Source organism: Petaurus breviceps, unplaced genomic scaffold (assembly GCF_028583685.1).
Source record: "Petaurus breviceps papuanus isolate PSGF00001 unplaced genomic scaffold, PetGlider_PUasm1.0 90686, whole genome shotgun sequence".
NCBI lineage: Eukaryota > Metazoa > Chordata > Mammalia > Diprotodontia > Petauridae > Petaurus > Petaurus breviceps.
In genome coordinates, this window is record NW_027187309.1 from 5,594,446 (window position 1) to 5,618,837 (window position 24,392).

The 24,392-nt window shown below is 35.6% G+C and overlaps 1 protein-coding gene and 1 pseudogene across 1 annotated transcript in view; both read right to left on the bottom strand.

Annotated features, from left to right (window-relative positions):
- CSMD1 (CUB and Sushi multiple domains 1) overlaps positions 1-24,392 on the bottom strand; it is a 2,654,573-nt gene that overhangs the window by 742,271 nt on the left and 1,887,910 nt on the right. The gene's annotated exons all lie outside the window — the stretch shown is intronic.
- LOC138144077 (large ribosomal subunit protein uL1 pseudogene) lies at positions 5,116-5,808 on the bottom strand (annotated as a pseudogene).

Below are 24,392 nucleotides of genomic sequence, written 5' to 3' on the forward strand. Positions count from 1 at the left end.
ATAGATATATATAGATATATACACATATATGTATGTATGTATGTATATAATCAAATTTCTCAAAGATTAGTCAAATTTCTCATACTCCTCACTTTATTTCCTTCTATGTATTCTACATTCTCTTAATATATGCAGATTATATGTAGATAACAGAAACATGGTAGTGAGGATACTTGAGGCTCCTGACTAGGATCTAATCTCTTCTCTTCTAAGGTCTGAGCTGTGTGCCACATCCCTACCTTTCTAGTTCCCTCTGGCCATTGACATAGTTCCAGGAAGGCCAGGGTTTTAGTAAAGTTAAGATAAGCAAGAGCTTCCCTATGGCTACTGAGTATCTTCCAATAACTTTTGTGGGAGCAAAATAATATTCCATTATATCCCCTCTTACAATTCCTATATGCTATCCATAGTAATTCCATATTACCACAGCTGCTAAAAATGTAATGTCATCATTAGACACAACAAAGGTTTTATTTTATCACCCGTTGAAAAAAATTAAAACATTACAACATGAATTTGTGAAATGAAGCAGCTCAATAACAAGAAAATACAAATGTAAATTACTTCTTTGAGAAATATTTTCTCTCAGTTAGCAAATCATTCCCTGATACCCCCAATTAGTGCTTTCTCTGTCCTCAATTTTCTTTGTACTATATTAATTTCTGTTAATGTTGTATCCCTAGCTTCCATCCAGTTGAACTTATATTGAATCTTTTCTACCTCTTACAGGGATCCTCTCCTGGGTGACCTCCCTGCACCCTGCATCCCATCATTTTTTAATGTATTCTCTGACATTAGTTTGTGTTTATATTCATTTACCTTTGTACATCTTTTTTTTTTTTTTTTAAAGCAATGGGGGTTAAGTAACTTGCTCAAAGTTACATGGCCAGTTATTTCTGGGTGTGGTGCTGAGTATCTGAGCCCAGATTTGGTCCCCAGATCATCCTGACACTGGAGCTGGTGCTCTTACTTGCTGAGCCACCTGGCCACCCCTAAGCAATTGGAGTTAAGTAACTCGTTCAAGGTTACACGGCCAGGTGTTTCTCATTGGGTGCTAAGTGTCTGAGCCCGGATTCGATCCCCACGTCATCTCGACACTGGAGCCAGTGCTCTTACTCACTGTGCTACCTGGCCGCCCCAACCTTTGTACATCTTTACCCTCTGATAGACTGTAAGCTTCTGGAGGGTAGAGACTGTTCCATTTCTGTCTATTTTTCTGTAGCCCCAATGTACTATTTATCTGACATATAGTAAACATTAATAAGGAAACAGCAAGGTGGCTCAATGGATAGAGCACTGGATCTATAGTTAGAAAGACTAGATTTTAAATCTGGCTCAGGCAGTTACTAGCTTTGTAACCCTAGGCAAGTCACTTAACCTCAATTTACCTTAATCCACTGGAGAAAAAAATGTAAAATCACTTCATTATCTTTGCCCAAAAAAACCCAAGGACCATATATTCCATGGGGTCATGAAGAGGAAGATGTGACTCAATAGACTGAACAATAACAGACATTACAAAGTGGCTTTTGATTGTTTAATTAGTTTAGTTAACATTTTAATTTAAGTTAATGATTGTGTACTCCACTGACATTCTTTCCATATCAAAAGACAGCAAGGTCTCAGCCTGACAACCAAGGACAAAACCAATTTAAGACTAAACTCTTTAGGAAAATTTTACTGAAGAACAGTGTAGAAAATTAGAAGTAATGTTGCCTCACAAAATTATAAAACGTGGTACAGAGGAAAATTCATTAGACAGAAAGCCTAATGTAGGGGGAAGAGAAGTTAAATCACCCCAAGTATTTGTAGGTGAAATTTTAAGAAGCAAACAGAAGAAAAATCAGACAGAAGTTTGGTCAATATTTTGATGAGAAATATTTAATGTTTAATAGCTCTAGAATCACAATATCCATATTATAGTCCCTAATGGGACAGTAAGAGGCAAAAAGTCACTGAAGAAGACAAGTATAGAAGGAGAAGTTAGATCAGATCTGTCTTGGGTCTTACATGATGAATACAGAGAAACATATAAAGATGTGAATTTATTCAAAGAAAAATAAGCAAAGACAATTACATACACAATTTCTATACAAAGTGGAGGAAACACATTCTACAAAATATTCAAAAGCAGTTGTTGCAAAATTACAAAGAACAATCTTGGTCTCAAAGAAGACACCTTCCTTCCTCTACTCCTTTTAAGAAGGGTGAAGAACAGAGTCCAAGATAACAGAGAACAGTATATTGTATCAGATATTTTGATATATTGATATGTTTTGATTATTTTTTTTCTTTTCTTTCGCTTTTTTATTAAAAAATAATTAAGAAATAACTCTCTGGGAGTGAAAGGGATATAGTGAGAAATCTGGGAATTTTTATAAATAAATCTATTAAAAAGAAAAAAATTATTTATAGGAAAATAGGGTGATATTTCAAGAAATAAGATGAATGTCACATATCAAAATTTTGAAGATACAATAGTTTACTACTGGAAACTGAAGAATATTTTATGGGACTGGCAGCAAATGAGCAACTCAATCTTTCATAGAAGTTGCCAAATCTTTAAATTTTTAAGGAATGTTTCTTTCTCCACTCTTCTTGAAAAAAAAGAAAGCCCCTTTGATTTTCTGATTCCATCATCATTTACCCAGAACTAGTAACATAGCACTGATATCATTTCAATATGAAATGATGATTAAAGATGAAATAATAATTCAGCATTTCCCTATTAAGAAGAAAGTAGCAAGGTTTATGTGCCTGTAGGAGTTATAGATGACCTCTGTAAGTAAGCTAAACATATACATGGCTGGCATGGTGAAACCAATGAAATAAAAAAATGAATCTGTTAAAGAATTAATGAATAAGCATGGTTACAATGATCCACACCTCTATGATGTCACCTAAAAAAGTCTCTGTATTATTACCCAGTACCCAGCCCAAGTTGAAAGAAAATCAGCTTTAAATAATCTCAAGAAAAAGATCAGAAACTTGTCACTTGGGCTTTGCGAAAATGATCATTTGGAGAGTTCAAATTCCTGATAGGTTTGTTTGTGTTTGTGATATTAAAAATGAAAAACAAAGAAACATACTGCCTTCCTAATTAGTCTCAGTCCTTCATCAAACAAGAAGACAAAAGCAAAACAGTACTTATTTGTTTGAAAAAGGACTTAATATGGGGGAGTTGTAAGACAGTAAATAAATAGTCACAAGGCACAGGGGTGTAGGATTAAGTATTATGCTGTAGACATAGATGGACTAAAGGAGACCTCTTTCTTCATTCTAAGGGCTTGCATATACCTTGCTTCTTCATGTTACTTTACATCATTATTCCTCTAACCAAAGTCCTTCAACAATGGCTCTCCTTCTGAAGTCTTCATAATACATTTTTACCTCACTTTCTTTCTCTTGCTACCTCTATAAAACTCAAAGACTCTCTTCTGGCTTCTTTCAACAAACATTTATGTTGCTACTGTTCATAGATCATGCTAGGATATGGCACAGTCTTTGCCCTTATGGAGCTTAGAATCTATTAAAGGATAAGACAAAAACATCTAAAAATATTGTACAATAAGTATATTAGAGAGGTTCAAAAGAAAGTGATATGTGATGCCTGGAGGTGAAAGATCAATAGCATCAAGAAAACCCCAGATGGGGTCTCAAAAGTCTGACGTGAACAACAATGGGTGCATCAGATTGTGGAGGACCACTAAAATCCAGTGAAGCAGTTTGATTTAACTTGCAAGGCAAAAGGGAGCCATGAAAGGATTTTGAACAGAAGAGTGTCTTGAATAGATCTGCATACGAGCCATTAAGTGCTTCTTTGCAAATAAACAAAACATAAAGGGAAAAGAAATAGACTAAACTACCTCAATGGATTCTATGTTCATATTTACTCTTGACCATTCAGCACTCACTCAACAAACAAAAAATTATAAAATGTCATTGCTTATTTTCAGAAATGTATTTTTGGCCTCATGTAGTTAGGGGAATTAAGTTTTAATGTAAAATAATTTGAGTGGCATATAAACAAGGTTGAAAATATTAAAGTGAGGAAAATGAATAACTTTCATTTTATTTTATTATATGTGTGTATGAGAGAGAGACAGAGAGAGAATGAGGTTTTTGCTAAAGACTTACAAACTAATCATGACATTTTGGAGGGAGACAGCTCAGTTCTCTCTGATATAAGTTTTTCTTACCTGTACAAAGTGTGTGAAGAATATTGCTAAGTTTCTTCCCAGCTGTGGAATTTTGTGAATCTATGATTTTATAACATTATTTAGAGTGGGGATGTAAAATATAAGGCCAAATAAGCAAAATTAATTGTTAATTAACCAGTATCATGATTTTAATTGTTTCAAAAATTTGTGCAAGTATAATTTTTATTTTTTTAAAAATTAATATTTATTTTTAATTACAAATTTTCTTTCTCCCTCCAGCCCCTCCTCCACCCATTAAAAGGCAAGCAATACAATACCCATTATGTGAAATCATACAAAGACATATTTCTGTATTTCTCATGTTGCAAAAAAAGCAAGAAAAATAAAGTGAAAAAATATGTTTCAATCTATAGGTGGAGTTCATCAATTATCTCTCTACAGGTAGAGAACATTTTTCATCATGACTCCTTTGGAATTATCATGGATTATTGAATTAATCAGAGTAGTTAAATTTTTCACAGTTGACCACTGTTATAATATTTCTGTACTGTGTACAATATTGTCCTGGTTTGGGTCACTTCACTTTGCATCATTTCATATAAGTCTTCCGAGGCCTTTCTTTTCTTCTTTTTTTAACTAATTAATTTATTTTTAGTTTTCAACATTCACTTCCATAAGCTTTTGAAATTTCAATTTTCTCTCCTCCCCCAAGGGAGCATACTGAGCTGATATAGGCTTTACGTATACATTCATGTTAAATATATTTTCACATTAGTCATGTTGTAAATAAGTATTAGAATAGGAGGAACCAAGAGAAAGAAGAAACCAATCAAAATAAAAGAAAAAAGAGATCAAATATTATGCTCTGATCTACATTCAGACTTCATATTTCTTATTCTGGATGTGGACAGAATTTTCCATTATGAGTCTTTTGGAGCTGTTATAAGTCCTTCAATTCTTTTTTTTTTTTTTTTATTAGCACCTTCTGCCATTTATTAACACCATGTTGATTTAATACAGCCACTGGGGCTTGCCCATAGTGCTCTTGATATACAATGCCCTCACATTCTTCAGCAGAGAAACTAGGAAATTGACAGCCAAATGGATGTTGTAGACAAGCTCATCATCTGTCATCTTCACATGATCAACAGCCACCGCTAGAAAAAGCACCTTCTTCATCTGGAACTTGATAGTAGATTTAACCTCATCAACCTTTGCGACCATATTTTCATTGTGGGTGAGCAGAGATGGAAACTTGCCGGCTTTGTTCAGACCAGGGCCCAGGATTCGAAGAATTTGCTTGATCAAAGACTCAGAGGCCAAAAAGGCATCATACTTTTCAGCCAGTTTCTTGACCAATTTCTTGTTCTTATTCAACTTCTTTAGGGCCTTGATGTCTATGTGGGGGATTTCTACAGCCTTGGCTTCATCGCAATGCTGCTGGTCTCCTAGTACACACACAGAAAATTTAGGTTGGGGTGTGGATTTGTGCCTGATGGTGCCAGAGAAACGTTTGTCCTTTTGGGGATCATAGTTCTTCAGAATGATCTGCAGCTCCACAGTTTCAAAACTTTCTTCATTTGTGCTGGGTTCCATGCAAGACCTCCCGCAGAGCTACATAGAGTGTGTCATGTGAGACTTTGCTGCTCATGGCTGGTCACTGGTCAGAAGCCGGGAAAAAAAAGCAAGTCCTTCAATTCTTAAAAAGAGCCACATCTATGAAAGTTAGTCAACGCACAACGTGCTATTACTGTGTACAATCTTCTCCTGGTTCTGCTCAATTCACTCAGCATCAGTTCACGTAAGTATTTCCAGGTTTTTTCTGTACTCCACCTGCTCATCATTTCTTATAGAACAATAGTATGCCATTATAATCATATACCACAACTTGTTCAACCATTCCCCAAATGATGGGGGTCTCCTCAATTTCCAATTCTTGACCACCACAAAAAGAGCTGCTATAAATATATATTTTAAAGCAATTGGGGTTAAGTAACTTGCCCAAGGTTACAGGGCCAGTTTTTTTTGTGTGTGTATGGGTGTTAAGTATCTGAGGCTAGAACCTATCCCGGGTCCTCCCAACTCCAGGGCCAGTGCTCTTACTCACTGTGCCACCTAGCCACCCCTGCTATAAATATTTTTGTATAAATGTGCCCTTTTCCCAACTTTATGATCTCTTTGGGATACAGATGTAGAAGTGGTACTGCTGGGTCAAAGAGTATATACAGTTTTATAGCCCTTTGGGCATAGTTCCAAATTGTTCTCCAGAATGGTTAGAACATTTCACAACTCCACCAACAATGCATTAGTGTTCAAATTTTCCCACAAGTTCTCCAACATTTATCCTTTTCCTATTTTCTCATATTAATCAATCAGATCAGTTTGATGTGGTACCTCAGAGGGTTTTTTTTTCATTTTTCAAATGCTTTATTAACTTCTGATTTACATCATTCATTTCCACCAGATTTTGAGTTACAAATTTTCTCCCCATTTTTCCCCTACACACCGCCCCAAAACAGCAGTCCCACAGGATATCCTCTCCTCCAATCTGCTCTCTCCCATGTCTTCTCCCATACCCACTTCAACTGTTCCAGTAGGGCATGGTGTATCTCTATGCCCCAGTGCCTGTAATTTTATTTCCCAATTACATGTAATATAGTATTAATAATAGTATATATGTATATATAATTTTAAACACTTGATTTTAAAACTTTGAATTTTAGATTCATTCCCTTCCTCCCATGTCACCCACCCTTACTGGGAAGATAAGCAGTTCAGTATAGGTTGTACATGTACAGATAATGCAAAACATTAACATAGTAGATATATTGTAAAAGACTGACTATATTTCCCTCCCTCCTATCCCACCTCCCACTTGTTCTATTCTCTGCTTTGATCCCGTCTCTTTTCAAAAGTGGGTGCTTCCAACTTCCCTCCCCCCCAGCCTGCCCTCCCTTCCATCATCCCCCTGTCATCCCCTGCCCCCCTACTTTCCTGAAAAGTGACATACCCTATTTAGTGTGTTTTTCATTCCCTCCCTGAGCCAAATTTAATGAGAATAAGGTTGACCCATTCCATTTTGCCTTCCTATTCTTCCCCTCCATTGTGACAATTTTCCCTTGCCTCTTTTTTATGATAGTTTATCCCATTCTGTCTCTCCCAATCTCCTCTCATTATATCCCTCTCACCTCTTAATTTCACCTTTTAAGTATCATCCCTTCCTATTAAATTGGTCCTGTCCCCTCTATCTATGTATACCTGTAAACATATATACACACATTCACATATGTATTCACACACCCATATACCCTCTGATATACACACACATACATATATATACATGTATACATATATATTTCTATTCCCTTCAAATATTTTCATAATGAGAAAAGTTTCATCAGCTACAATTATCATTTTTCCCTGTAGTAATATTAATAGTTCAACTTTGATAAGTTCCTTATGATTTCTTTTCCCTGTTTACCTTCTCATGCTTCTCTTGCTTCTTGTATCTCAATGTCAAATTTTCTATTCAACTCTGGTTTTTTCTTCAAGAATGCTTGAAAGTGCTCTATTCCACTGAATGACCATGAAACATGATACTCAGTTTTGTTGGGTAGGTGATTCTTGGTTTTAATCCCAGCTCCTTTGCCCTCTGGTATGTCATATTCCAAACCCTTCGATCCCTCAGTGTAGAAGCTGCCAGATCTTGGTGAGTGTGTTTCCACAATATTCAAATTGTTTCTTCCTGGCTGCTTGTAATATTCTCTCCTTGATCTGTGAATTCTGGAACCTGGCTATAATATTCCTAGGAGTTTTCTTTTGGGGATCTTTCTCAAGAGGTGATTGGTGGATTCTTTCAACCTCTATTTTGCCCTCTGGTTCTAAAACATCAGGGCAGTTTTCCTTGAGAATTTCTTTGAGGATGATTTCTAGGTTCTTTCTTTGATCATGGTTTTCAGGTAGTCCAATAATTTTTAAATTCTCTCTCCTGGATCTATTTTCCAAGACAGTGGTTTCACATTGCCTTCTATTCTTTCATTTGTTTGGATCTGTTTAATAGCATCTTGATTTCTCATAAAGTCATTAGCTTCCACTTGCTCTAATCTAATTCTGAAGGAATGATTCTACTCAGTGAACTTTTGAGATTATTTTTCCATCTGGCAAATTTGGCTTTTTATTGCCTTTTTCAGCCTCTTTTGCCATTTGAGTTATTCTGTTTTTTAAGGTATTATTTTCCTCAGTCAGGCTATTGACTCTCATTTTGTAATTTTCTTGCATCATTCTCATTTCTCTTCCCAATTTTTCCTCCACTTTTCTTATCTGCTTATTAAGGTCCTCTAGGCCTATAACCAGCTTGTATTTTTCTTGGAAGCTTTTGGTGCAGGAGTTCTGACTTTGCTGTCTTCCTCCTGTTCCATGCTTTGATCCTTTTTATCCCCCAAATAGGATTCTAATATTGGATTCTTCTGTTTGCTTTGCTTGCTTTACCTGGTCATGTTGCCACTCAATTACTTGACTTTTGGGCTTTTTGCCAGAGTAGGACTCTGCTACCAGATAGGGGAGTCTCATATCAAATGCTGGAGTTTTCTCAGTTGCCAGACTTATTAGTTGGGGGCCCTCTCTGGAGCCTCCACACACTCTGGCAAGCTGGTCACACACCCCAGGACCTCCACCCTAGACCACAATCCAGATCCAAGCAGGCTAAAGCAAGAGTGATTACCCCTCAGACTGGCTGCATGGTCCCCCTACACTCTGCAGGCCAGGAGCTGAAGCTGCCATGTGGCGGCGGCTATGCCACAGCCCTCAGCAGCTTCTCGCCCCGTGGGCAAAAGCTGATGCACTCCCAACTACTGGGTCCCAAAGTCCATACTCCACTGACCTCTCACTTTGTCCTTAGCATTTATGTGTTGATAATTCTGGACTGCCACAGCTGCTGGTGATCTGGCATCCCTCCAGCCAGCAGCTGGTCAGGCCCACCCTGGGGCTAAAACATTGTGGTGGGGCTGGGCTCGGCTCCCAGAGTGCTGTGCTGGCCAATTCTGTGGGCTGTCTTCAGTGGGAGGTTAGTTTCTCTGTGTCATTTTCTGGGTTCTGTAGCTCCAAAGTTTGTTTAGAGTCCCCTTTTACATGGATTAGAGGTGGTGAGAGCCAGAGCCATTAGGAGGTCCTGTTTCTACTCTGCCATCTTGACTCCACCCTGAGTCCCCCTTTTTTTTTTAAGCAATTGGGGTTAAGTAACTTGCCCAAGGTTACACGGCCAGTTTGTGTGTGTGTGTGTGGGTGTGGGTGTTAAGTATCTGAGGCCGGAACTGATCCTGGGTCCTCCCAACTCCAGGGTTGGCCCTCTTACTCACTGCGCCACCTGGCCACCCTGGTACCTCAAAGTTTTGATTTGTATTTCTCTAATCAATAGTGTTTTAGAGCATTTTTTTTCATATAACTATAGATAGTTTCAATTTCTTCATCTGAAAACTCTCTATTCATATCCTTTGGCCATTTATCAATTGGTGAATGATTTTTATTCTTATAAATCTGACTCAGTTCTCTACATATTTTAGAAATGAGACCTTTATCAGAGACACTGGCTATAAAAATTGTTTCCCAGCTTCCTGCTTTCCTTCAAATCTTGGTAAGATTGACTTTGTGCAAAAACTTTTCAATTTAATGTAATCAAAATCATTCATTTTGCATTTCATGTTTTCTATGTTGCTTGACCATAAATTTTTCCCTTTGTCATACACCTGATAGGTAAACTATTCCTTGCTCCCCTAGTAAGCTTATAGTATAAGTCTTTATATTTAAACCATCTACTCATTTTGACTTAATCTTGGTATACGATGTAAGATGTTGGTCTATGCCTAATTTCTGCCATACTAATTTCTAGTTTTCCCAGTAGTTTTTGCTAAATAGTGAGTTCTTATCAAAGGATCTGGAGTCTTTGGTTTTATCAAATAATAGACTATAGTCACTGACTATCATGTCTTGTGTACTTAACTTATTCTACTGATCCACCACTCTGTGTCTTAGTCAACATCAAGTACTTTTGGTGATTCCTGCTTTGTAATACAATTTAAGATCTCATAAAGTTAGGTCACCTTCCCTTACATTTCTTTTCATTAATTCCCTTGATATTCTGGACCTTTTGTTCTTCCAGATGAATCTTGTTATATTTTTTTTCTAGTTCTATAAAATAATGTTTTGGTAGTTTGATTGGTATAGCACTGAATCAGTAAATTAATTTAGGTAGAATTGTCATTTTTATTATATTAGCTCAACCTACCCATAAGCAACTGACTTTTACAAATTATTTAGGTCTGACTTTATTTGTGTGAAAAAGTATTTTGTAATCGTACTCATATAGTTCCTGGGTTTGTTTTGGCAAGTAGACTGACAAATATTTTGTAATATCTATAGTAACTTGAAATGGAATTTCTCCTTCTATCCCTTGCTGTTAGGCTTTGTTAGAAATATACAGAAATGCCAATTATTTATGTGGGCTTGTTTTATATCCTGCAGCTGTGCTAAATTTGTTTATTATTTCAAGTAATTTTTCACTTGATTCTCTAGGATTTTCTAAATATACCATCATAGCATCTGCAAGGAGAGATAGCTTGGTTTCTTCTTTGCCTATTCTATTTCCTTTCTTTTTTCTTCTCTTATTGCTAAAGTTAATATTTCTAAAACCATACTAAATAACAGTGGTGATAATCAACATCCTTCTTTAAGCCCCAATCTTATTGGAAATGCTTCTAGCTTATCCCCATTACATATAATGCTTCCTGATGATTTTAGATAGAGACTAGCTATCATTTTAAGGAACACTTCATTTATTCCTGTTCTCACTGGTGTTTTTAATGGGAATGGGTACAGTATTTTGCCAAAAGTTTTTTTTTCTGCATCTATTGAAATAATCATATGATTTCTGCTAGTGTTTGTTTGTTGTTGATAGTTTTCCTAATACTAAACCAGCCCTGCATTTCTGGTAGAAATCCTACCTGGATATAGTGTATTAACCTTGAGATAAGTTGCTGTAATCTCTTTGCTAATACATTATTTAAAATTTTTACATCTATATTCATTAGGGAAAATGGTTCATAATTTTCTTTCTCTGTTTTGACTCTTCCTGGTTTCAGCACCATCTCTTCATCATAAAAAGAATTTTGAAGGACTCCTTCTTCACTGATTTACCCAAATAATTTATATAGTATTGAAATTAATCTTTAAATGTTTGATAGAATTAACTTGTATATCCATCTGGCCCAATGATTTCACCCTTTTCATTTTTGATAGCAGTAATTTGGTCTTTTTTTTTAATCAAATTAACAAAATGTTTATCTATTTTGCTGTGTTGTTTTGTTTTTGTGAAACCAGCTTTTAGTTTTATTTATTAGTTCAATAGTTTTCTTAATTTCAATTTGATTAATCTCTCCTTTGCTTTTAAAAATTTATAATTTGGTATTTCATTGGGGATTTTTATTTGTTCTTTTTTCTGACTTTTTTAGTTGCATTCCCAATTCATTGATCTCCTCTTTCTCTATATTATTCATGTAAGAGTTTAGAGATGTAAAACTTCCCCAAAGAACTGCTTTGCCTGCATCCCAAAAGATTTGATATGTTGTCCCATTATTGTCATTCCCTGTCTGATGCACTCATTCTTTAGGATTAGATCATTTAGTTTTCGATCAATTTTTAGTCTTTTTCCATGGCCCTTTATTACATGTAATTTTAATTAAATCATAATCTGAAAATGATGCATTTAATATTTCTACTTTTCTGCACTGAATTATTAGTTTTTTATGCCCTGACACATGATCACTTTTTGTGTAGGTGCCATGTACCACTGAAAAAAGGTATACTCTTTTCTATCTTCATTCAGTTTTCTCCAGAGATCTACCATATCTAACTTCTCTAAAATTCTATTCATCTCCTTACCTTCTTTCTTGTTTATTCTGTTGTTAGATTTATCAGGTTCTAAGAGGGGAAGGTTGAGGTCCTCCAGTAGTATAGTTCTGTTGTCTATTTCTTCCTATAACTCCCTTAACTTCTCCTCTAAGAATTCGATGCTATACCACTTGGTGCATACATATTTAGCAATGATATTACTTCATTGTCTATGGTATCTTTTAGCAGGATATAGTTTCCTTCCTTATCTCTTTTAATTAGATCTATTTTTGTTTTACTTTGTCCGAGATCAGGATTGCAACTCCTGCTTTTTTTTTTTTTTACTTCAGCTGAAGTATAATATATTCTGCACCAGTATTTTACCTTTACTCTGTGTGTATCCTTCTACTTCAAATATGTTTCCTGAAAACAAGATATTGCAGGATTATGTTTTTTAATCCACTTTGCTATCCACTTCTGTTTTATGAGAGAGTTCATCTCATTCACATTCACAGTTGTGATTACTATCTTTGTCTTTCTTGTCATCCTATTTCCCCCCATTTATTATTTCCTTTTTCTTTTCTCCCTTCCCTCTCCTCACTAGAGTTTTGATTTTGACCACTACCTCTCTCCATCTGCCCTCCCTTCTATCAACTCCCTCCCTTTTTTTCTCCTTTTCCCTTCCTACTTCCTACAAGGTAAGTTAGATTTCTATACCCAACTGATTGTGCTATTTCCTCTTTGAGCCAAATCTGATGAGAGAGGTTCAAACAATGCTCATCTTCCTCCCTTCTTTCCCTCTACTCTAATAGGTCTTTCTGTCTTTTCATGTGATGTGATTTACCCTTTCCTGCCTCCTCCTTTTCTCTTCTTCCAGTAAAATCCCTTTCCACCATTTAATTAGATTTTTTATCATCACATCAAAGTTAGCTTATACCCATGTCCTCTGTCTATATATACCCCTTTCAAATATTATAAGAAAGATACAGCTCTCAAGAGTTACAAGTATCATATACCCTAGTAGGGATGTAAACAGTTTGCTCTTACTGAATAACAAGTTTTTTTTTCTTTTTTTCCTGCTAACTTTTTTATGCTTCTCATGAGTCTTGTATTTGAAGATCAAATTTTCTGTTGAGCTCTGGTCTTTTCATCAGAAAGGTGTGGAAGGCCCCTATTTTACTGAATTCCCATCTTCTCCCCTAAAAGATTATGCTCCATTTCACCAGGTAGTTGATCTTTGGTTTTAATCCAAGATCCTTTGCCTTGTGGAATATATTCTAAGGCCTCCAATCTTTAATGCAGAAGCTGCAAGGTCCTGTGTAATCCTGACTGTGGTTCAACAATATTTGAATTTTTTCTTTCTGTCCGCTTGCAGTAATTTTTCCTTGACCTGGTAATTTTAGAATTTGGCTACAATATGCCTTGTTGTTTTTTTTTTTAATTTGGGGTCCTTTTCAGGAGGTGATCAGTGTATTCTTTCAATGACTACTTTACACTCTGGTTCTAGGACTTCAGGGCAGTTTTCCCTGAGGATTTCTTGGCTCTTTTTTTTTTTTTAATCATGGCTTTCAAGTAGATCAATTTTAAAATAATATCTCCTGGATCTATTTTCCAAGTCTGTTGTTTTTCTAACGAGGTATTTAATGTTTTCTTTTATTTTTTCATTTTTTCTATTTTGAATGATTCTTTTGTGTGTGTGTGTGTGTGTGTGTGTGTGTGTGTGTGTGTTTTGGAGGGCAATTGGGGTTAAGTGACTTGCCCAAGGTCACAGGGCTAGTTTTTGTGTTAAGTGTCTGAGGCTAGATTTGAACTCAGGTCCTCCTGACTCCAGGGTTGATGCTCTATTCACTGCCCCACCTAGCCACCCCTGACTGATTCTTAATGTCTCATTAAGTCATGAGCTTCCAGTTGCCCAATTTTATCTTTTAATGAGTTTTCTTCAATTAGATTCTATACCTCCTTTTCCATGTGGCCTATTTTATTTTTAAGAGCTTGTTTTCTTCAGTAAATTTTTGTCCTTCTGTTTCCAAGCTACTGACTCTCTCTTGCATACCTCTCATTTCTTTTCTCAATTTTTCTTCTACCTCTCTTATTTGACTTTAAAAATCCTTCTTGGGCTCTTCCAATAAACATTTTTGGATTTGAGACCAGTTCATATTCCCCTTTGAGGTTTCAGATGTTGGTATATTGACAATGTTGTCCTCTTATGAATTTGTGTTTTGATCTTCCCTGTCCCCATTATAAGAATCTGCAGTAACTGTTTCTGTTTTTTTGCTTATTATGGTGGCCTACTGCCTGGCTTTTAAAGTTGAGCTCTCCTGCTAGATCACAAGGGGCACTGACTCAAGCTTTGGGATCCAGTGACCTGGTCACTGACCTTGTGTGCTGGGGCCTCAAGTGCTGGCACGTGGAAGCAGTAGAGGTCTGGTACTTTACCTGGTGCTAAGCTGGGGTCAGCAACACTGAAGCTCTCGGGGAGAGGTGGAGTGGTCTGGCTCCTGGAGCATACCTGCTCACCTGGGCTGCTTTGAAGCCCAGAATCATTTGCCTGCTGGAGGAGAACTGGTCACCAGCATATGTGGTGATTTTCCAAACTGGAGTCTACAGGTTTCCCTCACTATGTCAAGGCATTAGGTGGAAGGGTGGAGGGTCCTGGTGCTGGCACTTGTCTGCCCCACCACCCTGGAGCTCAGTATTTCCCACTGGTTTGCTGAAGTGTGGCTTACTAGGACACCTCCTATCCTGTACTGCTCCCCTTTGAGTAGAGTGAGATTGACCTTTCCCATCAATCCCCCAAACTTCCTGTATTACAAGACTGTGGCACCCTTTCTGCTGGCTCAGCTGTTTCAGGGCTTTTTCTATGGCAATATATTCTGGGTTTTTAGAGGTCAGTAAACGAGTATGAGCAACTTACTTATTACTCTGCTCCCAGGAGTTCTGTGTGTGTGTGTGTGTGTGTGTGTGTGTGTGTGTGTGTGTGTATTTTTTAATGGCTACATTCAGAGGAACTGAGTTCTAATTCTGCCTTTGACACTATGCATTTAACCTCAAGTATGTCATCTCACTTCCTTGACCTCAGTTTCCTAATCTATAAAATAAGAGTGTTTTAGATGACTTTTGAGTTCCTTTTCACTTCTAGATTTATTATTGAAAGACTAAAGCAAAGTCTTCTATTTCTTCTGATATTTTTCCTCAAGGTAAAAAACATTCAAAATTATTTCACTGACTTATTAAAATTTCCTCAAACTACTACATTACATGTTCAAAACTAGTTGTTGTTTTTGTCACTGTTGATGATGAAAAAAAGGGAATAAAATATTGTCAATGCTTTCTACAGAAAAAAAAGTTAAGATTTAAACCTATATTTCTTTCCTTCACCCCAAACCTCTTCCATATTAAAAACTGTAAGTATAACTGCTTAATATGAGACTTTTTTAAAGTATATTAACTATTTGACACTGATAATAGTTACTATGATTCACTGGAGAGGAAAAACAGTAATTAAAATGTTATTAACATGGGATTTTAAATGGAAACTTGAAAATTTGGGAAAGTATTAGAACTTTTTTTTTTTTTTTTTTTTAGCAATCGGGGTAGAGTAACTTGCTCAAGGTTACACGGCCAGTTATTTCTGGGTGTGGTGCTGAGTGTCTGAGCCCAGGATTCGATCTCCAGGTCATCCCAACACTGGAGCCGGTGCTCTTACTCGCTGTGCTACCTGGCTGCCCCTAGGACTTTTTAAATGTATAGTAAAGTAAAATATAGTGAATCAGTATTGTAACATCAGTGGAATCAGTATGTAGTATCAGTGGAAATGTAACTACTCATAAGTAAATTTAAAAAAAAAAAGATACACACAGAGGAATAGGGAGAGGGAATGTACTGGTTTATGATTTACTTGGTACAGGGAACCCCTGGTGAGGAACTTCCATTAACCATGAAGATCAACACCATAACCACAGTTTATAATTTTAGAATACTACCTAGAGTACTGATAGGTTAGTGATTTCACTGATATTACAAAGCCAGTTGGTGTAACAGATAGTTCTTGAATCTAGGTTTTCTTGGCTCTCTTTAATAATACCAGGCTGTCTCTCATAGAGTTTAAAATAGTAAATACAAGATATCCTAAGATCAGTAGGATTCAGACTAATTGGGGAAAGCTATTAACATAATCAAAGAGTAGGCAAATTGCATAGATGAAGAAAGCAGAAATTGTTGTCAATAGGTCAAACAAGGTCACCGATCTCACACTCCTAAATCTTTCTGCTGAGAGCAGCAAAAATGAAAAACACTCACTACCTCTAGGGTAGTATGTAAGAATGTAAGCTCACTGAGAGCACTGATTTTTTTCATTGCTTGTATCTGTATCTCTAGCACCACTATACTGCCTGGTAAACAGAAGGTACTTAATAAATAATGACTGATATTTGGCATTGGCTCATTATACTATAATGGTAGTCTATGTCCTGAAAGTAGGTTCATGTGTATAAAAATCATGTCATCACTTTGAGAATAAGAACTATTTAATTTTCAAAATTTTTACCTTCCTCTTCACCCCCAAATCTAGCAGAGTGCTTTGCATATTAGAAGGGTTTAATAAACGTTTGTTGAATTGAATTTTTGATCATTGGAAAGGAAAAATATGTGATTCTTCCTTGTAGCAGAGCTATAGGACATCAAAAACACTGAAGGATTTGGTTGGAGATTGCTCTGTGTGACAATGTAATACCTTTACAATGCTTTGTAAGCCCTTCCCTAATCCTTTGTATTGTATATACTAGCATATGCAAAAGCAGTTGGGTGGCAGTGGATATAGTGCCAGGTCTGAAGTTAAGAAGACTCCTATTCCTGAGTTCAAATCTGACCTCAGACACTAACTAGCTGTGCAACCCTTGGCAAGTCCCTTAACCTTGTTTGCCTCAGTTCCTCCCTCATCTTTAAATGAGTTGGAAAGGAAATAGCATACCATTCCAGTATCTTTGCTAATTCATTTCTAAATGAAGTTATGAAGAGTCAGACATGACTGAACAACTCATATATATGTGTGTATGTGTGTGTATATCATATTCATATATGTATGTGTGAGTGTGTACAATTATATTATATCCAATAGATATGGTCGGAAGTTGTGGGACCCTAGAAGTCAGAGGTCTTGGGATGTTGACAAAATGCAAAATATAACTCAAGGCTGTATAGGATTTTAATAAGTGGCAATGAGATGGGAAGATGTTCCAGTCTGTTGGAACAGCATTATCAAATGCAGAGAGATAGAAATTAGCATTCAATAATGAAGGGACAGGTTTGCCTGAAGTCATTGGTTTGCTGATTTACTTTTCATGTTAAAAGTATTCAACTTAAGGATGCATTAGCAGACTAGCAAAGCATCATTAGGAGCTGTGTTAGTTTTCTCATCTGTAAAAGGATGAGTTTGGATCAAATGATCTCTGAGGTACCTTCCAGCTCCAACATTCTTCGGTTCTATGTCTTTAGATTAAGTACCCAAATCCTGTTAGTTTGACATGATTAGTCTGTGGGGAGCTGAACAGAGAAGAATAGGAACTACTTATCTTCTTCTCGTGTGAATCCCAGGAAATTCTCTCTTACTATTTTTTCCTTTTTCAAACTCTGGGAGCACTTATAAAATTTGTAATCGGGCAGTGCTTTCATTTCCAGACCAACCAAATAATAGTATTTTATTAGTTACCAAGAACAAATAACGAGGTATATTTAAAGGTCTATGCAAAGGAGAATGTATTCAAAAACACAAAAAAGTAAGAAATGTCCAAACTGAGATAAACAAAATAGGTATTTAAATTCTCAGAGAGAATTATTGGCCAAAGTTGAAGTCACACTATAGTAAAATAGCATCCATCCTGTGTGGAAAAGAGATCATTTCTGCAGATCTGGTGAATGATACAGCTAGGTTCAGATTAGTGTGACTAATGAATTCCCAGCAGTGAATGCATAATCAAATTCACATTGCAGATTTCTATTGAGCTGAAACCAATTATCATATTTTACATAAATATAACTTCAAATAGTGAAAACTCAATACATGCTACTACATCAAAAATTTCATTATTCGCACTAATTAGGATCTAACTGTGTATCATATGAGAGTAGAAGAATCTTTGTATACAGAGGCTGATAATAAAGAATCACAATTAAATAGAAATAATAATGATAATAAGGAGGAGGAGCATAATGATGATAATGGCATACATTTACATAACAATTTAACAATAGCAAAGCCTAGGAGGGACACTGCAGACCACATATACATAAGGAGTACATGAGGGCCAGAAAGAAGATAATAACCTTGACTTCTTGTGCTAGCTCAGATTCATTTGCATGGAAAAGTGCAAGGAGTTTAGAAAGAGCTAAGGAAAACTGGTGTCACAGACCCAGATAGCCTCTGAAGTTTGTTCTAACCCTGAAAAGATTTGAGAGGTATACAGGCTGTCAATCAGGAAAAGAAACTTTCTAACCTTCAGTCAAATACAGGTTATGGAGAGAAATACTAGAAACTCTAATTAGCTGGTTGGCTTTCCTGAGTACTAAAAGAGCATGAATCCCATAGAAGATTCTGCAAACTCAAATATCCCTTACCTTGTGGAGAAAAATTAGCTTAAGTTTTCTTTGTAAGAATTTTGCCTTGTGGGGACAGCTAGGTGGCACAGTGAATAGAGTACCAGCCCTGGAGTCAGGAGGACCTGAGTTCAAATACGGCCTCAGCCACTTAACACAAAAAAACTAGCCATGTGACCTTGGGCAAGTCACTTAACCCCAAATGCCCTCCCAAAAAAAGCAAAAAAAAAAGAATTTGGCCTTTGTAAAAAAAGTTGTGGTTAAGGGTTTAGGGCCTAGAGTATGCTATATGCTCTAAGAGAGATAACTGAGTCTGTTTCTCTTCATACAAGGAGGATCTCAGCTGAGCACTCCAGCTGTGCCCCTATAAATGGTAGAAGGGAAAGAAAGACAAGAGCAAAAAAGAAGAGAGTAAGGTAAAGAGAATAGTAGATGCAGAAGATGATGAAGGATGAAGTCCCAGAAAGCTGGACCATAAGAGTAGTGTGAAGAAATACATGAGAAAGCATCAGTTACTATACAACACCTAAGATATAAATTGTCACTTTTCATACATTCCCTGGCCACAAGTTTCCTATATATGTATCCTTACATAAGTCTATTTATTACTACTTTTGCCATTGATGGTATATGTATTTTTGGAAGAGTATCATCTCAAAATGTTCTTTGGCCATTTTTCTTAATAGAGTATTATAGCAGCAAGCACCTCAGCATCCCCAAGGTGGCTGCCAACACAGGTTCTTAGATCTGCTTTTCTAAAGGAAAGGAACTCAAAATGGGTTAACAATCTTGCTTTAATCAATCAAACATATCATTTACCTAGTTCAGGGGGAAAAGGTCAGCACCCCAAACTTCAGAGCATACAGACAGGTTACAGGCAGAAGTTACAAGAAGACAGAGAAACACATCAAGCAGACAGGCCTCCAACTCTCTGACCATTACATCCATACCTAATCAAAGTTACCAGAAAGTAAAGCACCAACATCTGGGTTTTCAAAGCCGGGGGGCTCAACAGCTGCCCAGAGTCCTGTCTGGTCAAATCACACAACACTTCTCAACAACACTTCTCAAAGTGAGCCCCAAAACAAAACCTCACATCAGGGTTTATATGGCGTTCTCCTGGCTCAGAGAATGTAACAACCCTCTTGACCCACTGCCCAATCAAAAAGAATTCCTGAAAACCAAGCCTCCCACCAAGGCTCCAGGTGCACTTAAGCCTAGCAAAGGGCCTAGGGGAAGAGAAGATATTAAATTCCCTTTCCCATAACAAGTATCCATTAAATGTCTTTACTTTCAAAATATTTTGTCCTTTAGCTTACTAGTAAACACACTGGTAAAGGCTTCTAAGCTATAGTCTTGAAAAGATGCAAACTGAAAGAGTATCTTAATCCCTGGGCTGCTTGTCAAGTAGTTGCAAGTGCAAAGGGGAGGTAATATAGGTTTTATACATGCTAATATATTGACATACATATGTGTGTATACATACCAAAAAAACATATAAACATGTACATATAGATATACAAATATACATTATATCACTTTATTCTAATAGCAACCCTCTGAGGAAGTTACTTAATAAACATCTAATAGGCTTCACTGAATCTATTATTATACCAGTCACTGTGCAAAGTGCTGTGAATACAAAGGCATGCCAAAGTGCTTTATAAGCCTGCCAATGAGTTTGCATTCTTTTTTATAATTAATTATATTTATTATTTTAATTTTAAATTCATTTTTTCAAACAACAAAATCCATTATTCCCCTTCCTTATTTCCCTCTTCCCTACTGATAAAGAAAAGTAAAACTCACACTATAAACGTATATAACCATAAAAACAAACACCTTTGAAAGCGTAATAACTATGATCAACACAATGACCTTATATTATTCCAGTGGACTGATAATGACACATGCTATCCATTACAGAGAGGTGGAAATGGCTTTAGGGTGGAAAATTTTATATGGATGAAATTTTATATGCACATGTATACATACATGTAAAACACACATGTTATAAAGCATCTATGTATGTGTAATATATGAGAGGCAGGGAGAACAGCCCTACTGTGGGAATGTATTTGTCTTGAATATATGTATTTGTTACAAGGAGTTTTCTGTTATTTTCTCAGGTAAAGAGGGAAGAGAAAAATAGATTTCTGCTATTTTTTTAAAATGACAGATGGGCAACAATACAGATGACAAATAGTATATGGATTTAGATGAGTTTGTTGCATCATTAGTTTTATTTAACTTTTATTTTGATCCAAAAAATCACTTACAATGTGGGAATAATTTATAAATATATTTAACATAAAAACAAAACAGATGAATAAATTGAAAGTGAGAAAAACAAAAGCAAAATAAGAACAAACCTATATAGTAAAACAAAACCAGTTCCCCCATTGGTCATGTCCAAATAAAATCATCTCACTGCTCTCTGAGGCCATCACTTCTCCATGAGTTTGTGGCTACCACATTCCATTATAATTTCTCTACAATCATGGCTGGTCGTTGCAATATTGTTGTTATTGTAAAAATTGTTCTCTGAAATTTTCTTTTATTTTTCAGTATAAAAAAAATGCTGCCATAAATACTGTTGCTTTTCCTCTCTGACTTCTTTAGATACAGATCAAACAGGGATATTGCTGGGTCAAAGGATATGCATTACTTAATAGCTTTTAGGGCATAGTTTCAAATTATTTTCCAGAATAATTAAACTAATTCACAGTTCCACAAAACTGTATTAATGTACCTGTTTTTCCATAACTCCTCAAGCATTTCTCATTTTCTTTTTGTCAACTTTGCCATTATGACAGATATGAAGTGGAACCTCAGAATTGTTTTAATTTGCATTTCTCTAATTAGTACTGATTTAGAGTATTTTTAGATGACTACTCATAGATTGGATTTCTTCCTCTGAAAATGCCTGTTAGTGTTCTTTGACCATCTATCTCTAAGAGAATGGCTCATTCTTAGACATTTAAATAAGTTCCCAATATATCTTAAAAATGAGACTTTTATTAGAGAAACTTGCTGAAAATATGATCTTCACCTCCTACATTTAATGGATTCTCTAATTTTGTAGCAGTTATTTTGTTTGTGAGAATTTTTTTTTAATTTTATGTAATCAAAATTGAGATGAGATACTTAGAGAAATTTAATAAGCTGTCTAGGTCACATAAATAACATGTGTTAGAAGTAGTATCTGAATCTATCTTCCTGATTCCATATTCCATGCATTATCTATTGTACTCTATCTAATGCAAAGTTTCCATTTCTGTTCTTTTTTTTCTAATCTCAATTTAAAGATGTAGATGCAGAAGTGGAGACATAAACCAGTGATTTCAAGCCAAAAGGCTGAATTACATTTTTTGTATTAAAGCCTCATATTTAATATCACTTCAATAAAGTTTATATGCAAATTTAACTTTCCAGAATTCCTATAGCCAACCCCTCTTTGGAGGATATCTGATCAAGTGACTACTATTATTAGAGACCTTATAAAAGTAGAAGAAATTATCTTTATTATCTACAACTGGTTGCAAAATGATGTGTACCTTTTATACCTGAAGTCCATCAAGTGTACTTTTCACAATTAAGCAATTAATTCCTGTCCACTCTTGTTCATGTCGACTGGCTTTATTGATATAGCATTAATTATATGTTCTCATTATTTCTAGCTGTCATTATGTGATAAGTTGAGAGAAGCCCTAATGAAATATTCATATGATTCAATAGTGTCAGTCTCTGCTTTCCAATCTATGAAGATAACAATAAATCCACAGAGATTGGCACAAATTGTGTGAGTGCACAGATGTATTCATTTGAAGTAAACAGCTTTTACTTAGTTATAGATTTTTCCCAAAGACCCTACCCTAACTTAATGAATCTGTTTGTATATTTGGAACCACAAAAATGCCTCCTATTACTTGCTTAGTAAAGAGACTCCCTTATGTCTCAGTGGCTTTGTTCCTAGAGAACTTTAGTGCAATGTGTGAAAAGAAAAGAAATTTTGCAAGTGCCATAACTTTATTTTTCAAACCTGTGGAAAATAATGCAAGAGGTTTAGGATAAAGTACTTTAATAAAAAATCTAATTTTTATAAAATAATTTTATTAATGTTTTCTTTTTCTTACATCACCAAAGTATCCCACGTATCCCTCCCCAATTCGCTACCCAAGAGCCCTACCAAAAGACAAACAGCACTTTTTTAGAGAGAGAGAAAAAGTCAGCATAAGAGAGAAATACATGGTGAAAGTACCCAAAATACATACAATGTATGTACCACCTGTGGACTTCCCACATCTACCAAAGGGTAGGTTAAGGATGTCATCTCATACCTCTCAATTTGAGTCCCACTTGATCTTTATAATTTTGCTACACTTACTTTTGATTTTTTTGGGGGGTGTAACTGTTTTCCCATTTACATTGTTGTATTTACTATGTATATTGTTTTCTTAACTGCTGACTTCCCTTTGTAGTTTATGTAGTTCATGTAACTCATTCCATATTTCTTTGCATTCATCTCAAAAATAACTTCATACAGGGCAGTAGTATTCCATTACGTTTGTATACCATAATTTGTTTAGTCATTCCACAATTAATGGGCACCTACTTTTTTTTTCCAATTCTGAGCTATCACAAAAAGTGCTGCTATAAATATTTTGTAGTATATGGGGGCTTTTAAAAAACTTAATGATATGCTTGTGGTATCAGCCCAGCAACAGAACCTCTCATTATTTGCATAATTCCAAATTGCTTTCCAAAATGGATACAGCATTTCACTATTTCATGGACAATATCCTCCCATCTTTGGTTGTTCCCATTTTTTGTAATTTTAGGTAATTTTCAGATTCTGAGGTGAAATCTCAGGGGTGTTATGATTTGTATCATTCTTATTATGTGGAGTATTTTTTCATAAGGTTGTTAAAACTTTGTAGTTCTTTCTTTTTAGAATTATTTGTTCATGTTCTTTGACCATTTATCTATTAGGGAATAACTATTAGAATTTTAAACACATATATATACATACATATATACATATATGTATATAAATACATATGCACACTCACACACACGCATATTATAAAAATATTTTTTTCTTGACTCAACCACTTTCCTTCTTATCCTAGATACATTAACATTGCCAGTGCAAAAGCCTTTCAGTTTTTAAGTAATCAAAGTTATGTATTTATCTTGTGTAATTGTCTCTATCTCTTGTTTGTTTAAGAATCCATTTCATACCCATAGGTATGGGAGATACATGATGTATTTCTCTTCTTTTTTATAGTATGATCTTTAGGATTAAGGTTATGTGTTCATTTAAAAGTTTTTGAGGGGTGTGTTACCCTAAGAATAACTTCTGCCAGATGGTTTTAAATTTCCTCAGCAGTGTTTTATCAAAAAGAAAGTTTCCCCCTAGGTAACTTATGTTTTCTACTTTATCAAGTTCTTTTTTTTTTTTCTGAATCTTCATTGTCTAGGCTGTTTCACGCATCTATCACTCTATTTTTAAACCAGTATCAAATGTTTTTGATGATTGATGTTTAATAATACAATCTGAGGTCTGGAATTGCTATTTCCCCTTCATCAATACTTTTTACCATTTCCCTTGGTATTCTACATATTTTATTACATTTTTTTTAATTTTACAAACTCTATTAAGTATCCTCTTGGTAATTTTAATTGCATGGCATTAAAAGTATAAATTAATTTTGGTAGTATTATCAATTTTATTACATTGGCGTGGCCTAGCCATGA